Source organism: Mus caroli, chromosome 14 (assembly GCF_900094665.2).
Source record: "Mus caroli chromosome 14, CAROLI_EIJ_v1.1, whole genome shotgun sequence".
NCBI lineage: Eukaryota > Metazoa > Chordata > Mammalia > Rodentia > Muridae > Mus > Mus caroli.
Window position 1 is genome coordinate 32,523,959 of NC_034583.1, and position 8,614 is coordinate 32,532,572.

An 8,614-nucleotide genomic window follows, 5' to 3' on the forward strand; every position below is an offset into this window, starting at 1 on the left:
AGGGAAATACAGGGAGAAAGAGTAGAGCAGAGACTGAAGGAAAGGCCATTCAGAGACTGCCATATGCAGCCACCAAAACCAGACATTATTGCTAATGCCAAGAAGTGCTTGCTGACAGGAGCCTGATATGGATATCTTCTGAGAGGCTTGGCCAGAGCCTTATTTATACAGATGCGGATGCTGGCAGCCAACCATTGGACTGAGCATGAGGACCCCGATGGAGGTGTTAGGGGAAGAACTGAAGGAGCTGAACAGGTTTGCAACCCCATAGGAAAAACAACTGTAGCAATCAACCAGACCCTACAGAGCTTCCACGGACTAAACCACTAACCAAAGAATGCACATGGAGGCACCCATGACTCCACCCGCATATGTAGCAGAGGATGGCCTTGTCTGGCATCAATGGGAGAGGAGGCCCTTGGTCCTGTGAAGGCTTCATGCTCCAGCATACGTGAATGCTAGGGTGGTGGGACGGGTGTGCATGGGTAGGCAGGAAGAGGGGGACAGGAACCCTCACAAAAGCAGAGGAAGGTGGGTGAGATGGCAGATTTTCAGGGGGGAAACCAGAAGGGGGATAACATTTGAAATGTAAAATAATAAAAATAACTAATAATTTAAAAAAAAGAATAGTGATATCCTTTGCAGAAAGTCTGACAATATAGGGTCTGATGGTTCAAAATGTGACGATATATCAACTCAACTTTGTTGTTTATTATTACTCCCCTTACTTCTTGACATATTACCTAATATATTGATGTTACTATAGAATTCTCCATAGAGTTTTCAATGGTAACTGCTTGCATTCAGTGGATTTCTAATTTAAAAATTCCATTTTTGAAGGAAAACTTCATAATATTTTTAATTGGCTATTTATGGTATGGAATAAAACAGTTAGCCTATAAGGTGACCTTAAGAAATCTAAAGTAAAAAGAAAATCTGATAGAGAAATAACTAGAGAAAAAAATAACTATAAGAGGCCCTGATATGACCCAAATTTCCAAATTTACCTGGAGGTCTCATAACTCAGTACAGAGCAAATAGTATATAGAGTCCCTCTAAAGAGCAGCTGCCTCAACACATGCTTATGCTACTCACCTAGGGTGTCTAGCAAAGGGGATGGCGGCTATATACAGTTTTAGACTCTGCAAGGTTGAAATGATAGATAGATAGATAGATAGATAGATAGATAGATAGATAGATAGATAGATAGATAGATAGATAGATGATAAACTACTCATAAAGATGAAAAAAGAACAAGCAGAAAAGAGTAAAGCTGGAACATACAAAATATTTACAAAAATACTCCTGGCACATAAATGGATGAAGAGATGTCTCCTCCTACTAGAACCTTCTTAGAGCAATGGAACTGAAGGTGGAAACACCTGCCACTACATAATAACATTTTGTCTTTAGAAATTCTGGTTAAGAGAGCCCTTTGCTCTACCAGAGGACCCAGATTCAATTCCCAGCACCAATATGGCACTTCACAGCAGTGTGGAACTCCAGTTTCAGACCAGCTTCTTTGAGAGTGATTGTTCCAATGTGTCAGACTTAACTTTGAAGCTTCGAGTTTCTGACCAACTATCTTCCCCTCTATCCACCATCCCACACTTTTTCCCACAGAGACAAAAGAGAATCTCGTTCTCTTAGGAATTCTGAGAATAACCTTCATAGTTCAGAGATGCAGCTCTTTCTGCAGGAAAATTTAATGATCCCTTTTCCCAGTGAAATTGATTCTAGCTTTTGATTTCTCTACATTCTCCTTCTCTCAGCCTAAGCTACTGGTTGACCTACTTTGGAAGCTGAAGAAAAGGCTCTGTAAGAGAGAAAGGAGTCAGCTCCGAAATGGCATCAGGAGCTCTGATTTTAATGAGCCAATGATAAATCCAAAGTTTCAGATATGATGACAACGTTATATCTCACTGCCTGGGGGCTTATAAAACATGTAGACTGATTGACAGTGTTGTCTAAAACAAACTTTTGATAGAAGCATATATCTCGATGTCAGTCACAGCTTTGACATAGGCTATACCCCAATGTATAGCTCCAGCTGATAAGAAAAGCTTGACCCATATAAATATTTCATAAATATCCCCAGGAACTGAATAACTAGACACAACATGGTATTTTCTGTGATTATCTTTCCCTGATATCTGTTTTTTTACAATTGCCTGGGTTCAAGTTAAGGTGCTACTGTTTTTAACATCACTTTTTCCATGCTTCTTTACCAACAAAATAATGATAATAGAATTTACCCATGGGGTATATTTAGGAATAAATAATCCAGCCAATCATAGTACATATACACACTTGTGTGTGTGTGATAACTTTTAGCTTTTCTCATGAATAGCCTCTCTCTGGCTTTGCCAAACCCAACCCCTGAAATATGCCTTTCTTCTCAGCTCAAATATATCATGATTCACACGTCCAATCAATCAAGTCCCAAGTTCCACTGCCTTCTATGATAGACATCAGAACCATTTGCTGCTGGCTGTCTTCACTTTTGACAACATCTCCGTTTTTCAATTCCTCTAACAATGTTTTCTAAACTGGGTGGCTTTAAACAAAAAGAAGTTGCTGTTTTCCAATTCTGGAAGTTCCAAGTCTGAAATCAAGGTTTTTAGGATTGGCAATGGAATCCTTTCTTTTTTCTTCCCAGCTTCTTATCATGGCCACTGATCTGTATTCATAGTTTTATTGCTACATAACTTCAATTCTCTACTTCTCTTGTCACACAGCTTCCTATCTGCTTGCATCTGTCTTCACAGGTTTGTTTTATTTTGTTTTGCTATATGAATGCTAGTCATGTTGGATTATGGTCTCATCCTAATGACTTTAAAGACACTTGTGAAGAGCCTGTTCCCAGATGAGGTCATATCTACATATCAGAAGCTCATATGATTTCAGTGTGTCTCCTAGGGATACAAATCAAGGTATAATACCAGGTTTCTGCTTTGTTTATATATCAATACTATTAGCTTTTTCCTTATAATGTACAAGGCAATGTAATTGTAAATAAGAAAGATTATAGTCTTTATTCCTATAGAAATATCAATCCATACAAGGAGGCAGATATTAAAGACATAAGAGTGGTGTGAATACATGTAGCAAGGAGACCTTGCCTAATACACAGAGGAGGAAGGCTTCTCTTGGAACCAGAAGGCATCTAGGTGACACAGTTGAGTAGGACTAAGAACCAATCAAAATGCCATAACACAATTGGTATATGTATCCTGTATGAACAGTATTGACACATTTCCTAAGAATAAGGAAGGAGATAGATACTTGAAAGAAATCCAAAGCTGAGGATATAGTTCAGTGGTGTAACACCTGCTTACTGGGTTGAATCCCTAGTACCACATAAAGAACAGAAGTAAACCAGCTATGAAAAACAAAATAAGTCAATGTAACTGGAACATAAAGAACAGGGAATTGAGGTATAGAAAAGAGCCAAAATAGCTATAAGTACTTTGATCTGAAGAGCAATTGAAATTTGTGGTCAAGAAGGCTATTTGTAACTATTTCCATGAACAACAGCATTAGTAACACCTATGCATAAATAAATCTTCTGGGTCTCTTAGTAAAAACACTCTCAAACTCTACTTGGTTTTTTGTCCTGCTTTTTTACAATCAATGTTGTGGTTGGTAGCTTTCTAGTTTCCGTGTACTGCACTTATTTTCTCTCTGTGTATTTTCATCCATATTAGCCAACTTCCAATCACCAGGACATTGCTTGAACTTCAAGAAAGAACAGTCAAGGATCATTGTATTTAAGTGTCTTTACCCTTCCATGTCACTGGTCTCACTGAAAACAACTCAAAGGAAAAAAAATACAGTGACACCAAAAGAATCAGGCACATTATCATATTACAAAATTTTATGTTATATAAATATGTATTAAATTAAATAGTGATATATAAATAGCTAGTCACTCCCCCTTATCTAGGTCCTATATGCTTTTATTCAGCAAATACTATCAGTTCTGAAAATGTACAGTTCTGTTCTTCCTGTAATCTTCCCACAAACAATTCCTATTTGCATATCATTTATATTTTATTAGGTAGTGAAGTAATATAGAACTTATATGAAATAAAAGAACATGAGTGATAAGTTATATTCAAATAGTACCCCACAGTTTTATATAAAGGACCTGAGAATCTGAAGATGGAGTGTGACTGTACACTGACCACATGCACACACATACAAACACACACATGGAGGAGTAGCAGCATTATAGTTAGCCCTTTAGCAGTGTGTATGAAAAATGCAAAGAATTAACAAAGTTGTTTTAAGCCCTGTGGTTAAAAAAGACAAGCTCTCTTCACCTGAATGGAAATATCATAAGACCTCCACCCCTATACATTAAACAGAACTGGCATTTTAAAAGGTTTTACAAATTGGTGATACTAGATGCAACATTCATACTGTGATGCTTATTTTCCTTCAATGTTCATCTTTATTGAGTTGGAGATGGAACAAAGTAAAATCTATTTCATTTACAATTGTCAGGCTAATGAAAGAGAAACTCTAGAGATGTGTATAAACATTCACTCTATTCTGAGATTTGTTAAACGTTTGAGTGCAGTGGGATCCTATTAAATTCTCAGCTCTAAAAAGGAAGAAAAATATTACTTTATTCTACTCTGCAGCCTAGTGCACAGTACTTTTTTTATTTAATCAGGAATCATAAATACTAGGGATTTAGTTTGAGTTTGGGATCACCCAATGCCTCTAGGATTAATGCCTCCTGGCATTAAGCAAGAATATTAAATTAAGAAAAATGCCAGTCTTATAGCTTTACTAAATGTAATTTATAGCTTAGCCATCATATTAAATCCTTTAATTGAAATTTGTAAAACAAACGGCGGTATTAGTAATTCCTTTATCAGCTTCCAATTCTCTGCCTACTTAACATCAGCCTCCAACCCAAGGGAAATATAATTCCCAAGCACAATCCTTAGACTTGAGAAAATGTCATTGAATCTCCACATTACCTAACCTTCGTGTTCACTGTTCCTACACTGAAAAAGGTACCACACTTTGATTTATCATACAAATGCCTTCATTTTGTTCTGTGGTACAAATGCCCATTAACAGGGGCATTCTAGATTAATGTTATCTAGACTTCCAGCTTATGCTGCAATTACACAGCAGAAAGAACAATAGTTCAAATGGAATCAGAAGGAGAAAAGCAACCAAAATGGCTACTGAAGTTCTAGAAAGTGAAAATCCAAGCACAAAACAATAGTAAATCTATGAAATAATGGAGATATGCAAAGTGACATAGATAATGAGAAAAGCTAGACCAGGCAGAAGATCATTAGTCTCTTCTCCTTTCTATAATTGGTGCTTTCCAAATAAATTTACACTGGGCTTTCTTCTATATATTTGGCCATGTGCCTATAGACTTAACAATCTCTCCTTATTGGAAAGGAAGAGGAAAATAAATCCTACCTAACCCCTAAATATCCTTCAGCCACAAACCATTGTGCTACAAGAGTCCAGATAGTGTGAGAGTGAGGAAAGAACTCATCCAGAAAACAAGGAAGGAAGCTCATATGAGCCCACCACTTCTCCCAGGCTTGAAGGGATAGCAGAAACAGTTGTAGAGGTGGTGGGAGGGAAGTAAGAGGAGTCAGATTTGACCCTGATCCCTAAACAGCCTCCAAGACTTGTGCCAAAAAGCAGTGACATCCACAAGGAAAGCTGGACCAAGCTCTGTCCACATCTTATTATAAGATCTCAGTGAGCAGAACAGAACTCTTATCACTTTGTAGTCGTTCACAAAAGAAGTTCTAACTGAGGATGGGAGACATTCAAGTGGTCCAGTGAAGGTGATTTAATGCTTTCTAACCCCAACAAAGGGTTTGTAATAACCATGTGACAAGACTATATGTGTCTTCTTACTCAAAAGACTGACACCCATCAAATCAAATATGGCACTTCTTCCCCTCCCTGCATTGTCAAAGACATAGAATTCTTTCCCAGTGCCATACACATTTCCTAGAAGTGCTGTTGTTAGCTACTATTTTTGTGGAATAAAGCTAACAGTGGCTTTGGAACTTCATCGCCCAATATAAGGGCAGATTTTGCATCTCTTAGCCATGGTTCTTATCAGCTAGTGTCCTTTGCCTCCCATTGCTGTCAACATAATTATTGTTCCAAATAATTGTTCATTTTAATCATCAACCTACCATAGAATCACTTGTGAAGAGGATTGCAATAAAGGATTATGTAAATCAGCTTAGCCTGTGTATGTGTCTGTGACTGTGACTGTGACTGTGACTGTGACTGTGACTGTGACTGTGACTGTGACTGTGACTGTGACTGTGACTGTGAAGAACTGCCTCTATTACTTTAATGGAATTGGAAAAATCCAGCAATTGTGTGTGGTACCATTACCTGAGTTTTCAGTACTGGACTGTGTAAACTTAGAGACAAGGCTAAGCACAAGTAAGCACCCATGCACTAATTGCTCTTTGCTCTTGACTGTAGTAATGGACTGTAATCTGGAACTGTGGGCTAAAATAAACCTTTGCCTCCCTATGTTGCTTTTTGTCACCCAGTCTTTCTACTCTGCCTTTGTTCCTCCTGTAAGTTGTCTTAGTCATATCAGACTGATTGAATCACTAAGACAATACATACACTTCAAGCATGAGTTGTGGACCTATAGCTAGATAAATATGAATGATCATAATTCATACTTATCCAGCTATAGGTCCACAATTGAAATACCAAATTAAAATCCCCACAGTGGATGCTAGAAACCAAAAAGTGATCTGTAATGTTCTCCTGAGACTAGACAGAAACTGCTCTTAAGGACTTGCCATTGCTCTCTTATCACAGAAGTAAAACTGTGTATCTCTTGCAATGCATTGACACTTGTGAAAAGGCTCTAGAGCTGCTGAGGCAAGACCCTTCCAGAACAGCTATTCATGCTCATGACTCCTTCCCACTTAACACTGCAGCTCAGCTCAGTTCTGTGTAACCTTCATCCTGGGCATTCAAAAACAAGCAAACAAACAAACAAACAAACAAAGCTCTGCTATGTTGAATGCTGAGAGAAAGGCCCAGAATCAACAAAATCCCCATTGTTGCTTTCACCGTCTGTCATGGTTTGCATATGCTTGGCCCACGGATTGACACTGTTGAGGGGTGTAGCTTTGGTGGAGTAGGTGTGGCCTTTTGGGTGTGGGCTTTAATGCCCTTGTTTTAGCTGTCGGGGAGCAAGTATTCTACAAGCAGCCTTCAGATGAAGATGTAGACCTCTCAGCTACTCCTATACCATGCCTGCCTGGAGGGTAGTATGTCCCTGTGTTGGTGATGATGGACTAAACCTCAGAACTTGGAAGCCAGCCCCAAATGTATGGTGTCCTTTATAAAACTAGCCTTTGCAATGGTGTCTGTTCACAGCAGTAAAACCCTAAGACGCCATCCATCCAACTCCTGGGGTATCCATACAACAGCCTGCCTTCCTAATTCTCCCTATCATCCTCCACTGTCATTCTCAAGCTACCATTCATATTCTACTACCCTTGCTCTGAAAGATAATCTCTGTACATAGCTTTGTAGCCTAAGCATTACTTTCACATTGTAGCTCATAACTTGACTTTATCTCATGCTTTCTCTCCTTCTTGGCATGTCTGAGCTTCCTTCTACTTAACTGTCAGGGGATTCTTCTACTTTCTTCTAAAAAGAGCACACAGCTAGTGCTCTGAATCTTTTTAATCATCTAATTCTTCCTCATTGCTGGCAGTTCAGGGCCCCTCTCTAGGAACGTATTTAGTATCTTCTGGGTGTTTAGTCAATGTCAGATGAACAGAGAACACAAACATAAGTCTTTGCATTCGTCTTCTGCTTTGTTTTCTCATGTGCAAGAGTGGAAACTATGCTTCCCCAGAGTGAGGTTTTATGATTTAGCTATCCTTAGCTTCTCAAAAAGTAGAGGGCATCTTTAATATTCTTACTGAGTCACCATGAACTGGTTTATTAAAAAGTATTTTGATAATCCCAGCATGTAGTCCTTGAAACATGACAGCCTCCTTTCCAAGCTAATATCACATTGAGTAAAACATTAGAACATTTTGTTACATTTTCAAAATGAGTTTCCCAAATGCTGAAGGTACCACCTAAGAAATAAGGAGTTCTGAATCCTCAGAGTAGCTAATCCTGGGCTATTGCATAATACAGAAACTTCTGCACCATTTTAGGGAATCATTACTGGCAATCTCTCCTGGGATAACATCAATAAACATTTCAAAATACTTGGTTTGGTTCCTGAAACAGTGTGCAGGAAAAGCTGTTCATATCATGAAGAAGAGGGCCAGATCTCAGTATCTACTTTAAAGGCTGACCCCCAAAGGCCTACTACCTTCCTCTTGGAGACATACTTTCTAAAGGTTCTGATAGTTCTCTTTAGCATAACCACCATCTAGAAAGCAAGTAGCACATGAGTATTTAGGAAATTGCCCAGGCCAAAGTACAACACCAGCAACCCAGGATTCTCAATGTCACGTTGATCTTGAGGAAGAAAGAAAGAAAGAAAGAAAGAAAGAAAGAAAGAAAGAAAGAAAGAAAGAGAGAGAGAGAGAGAGAGAGAGAGAGAGAGAAGGAA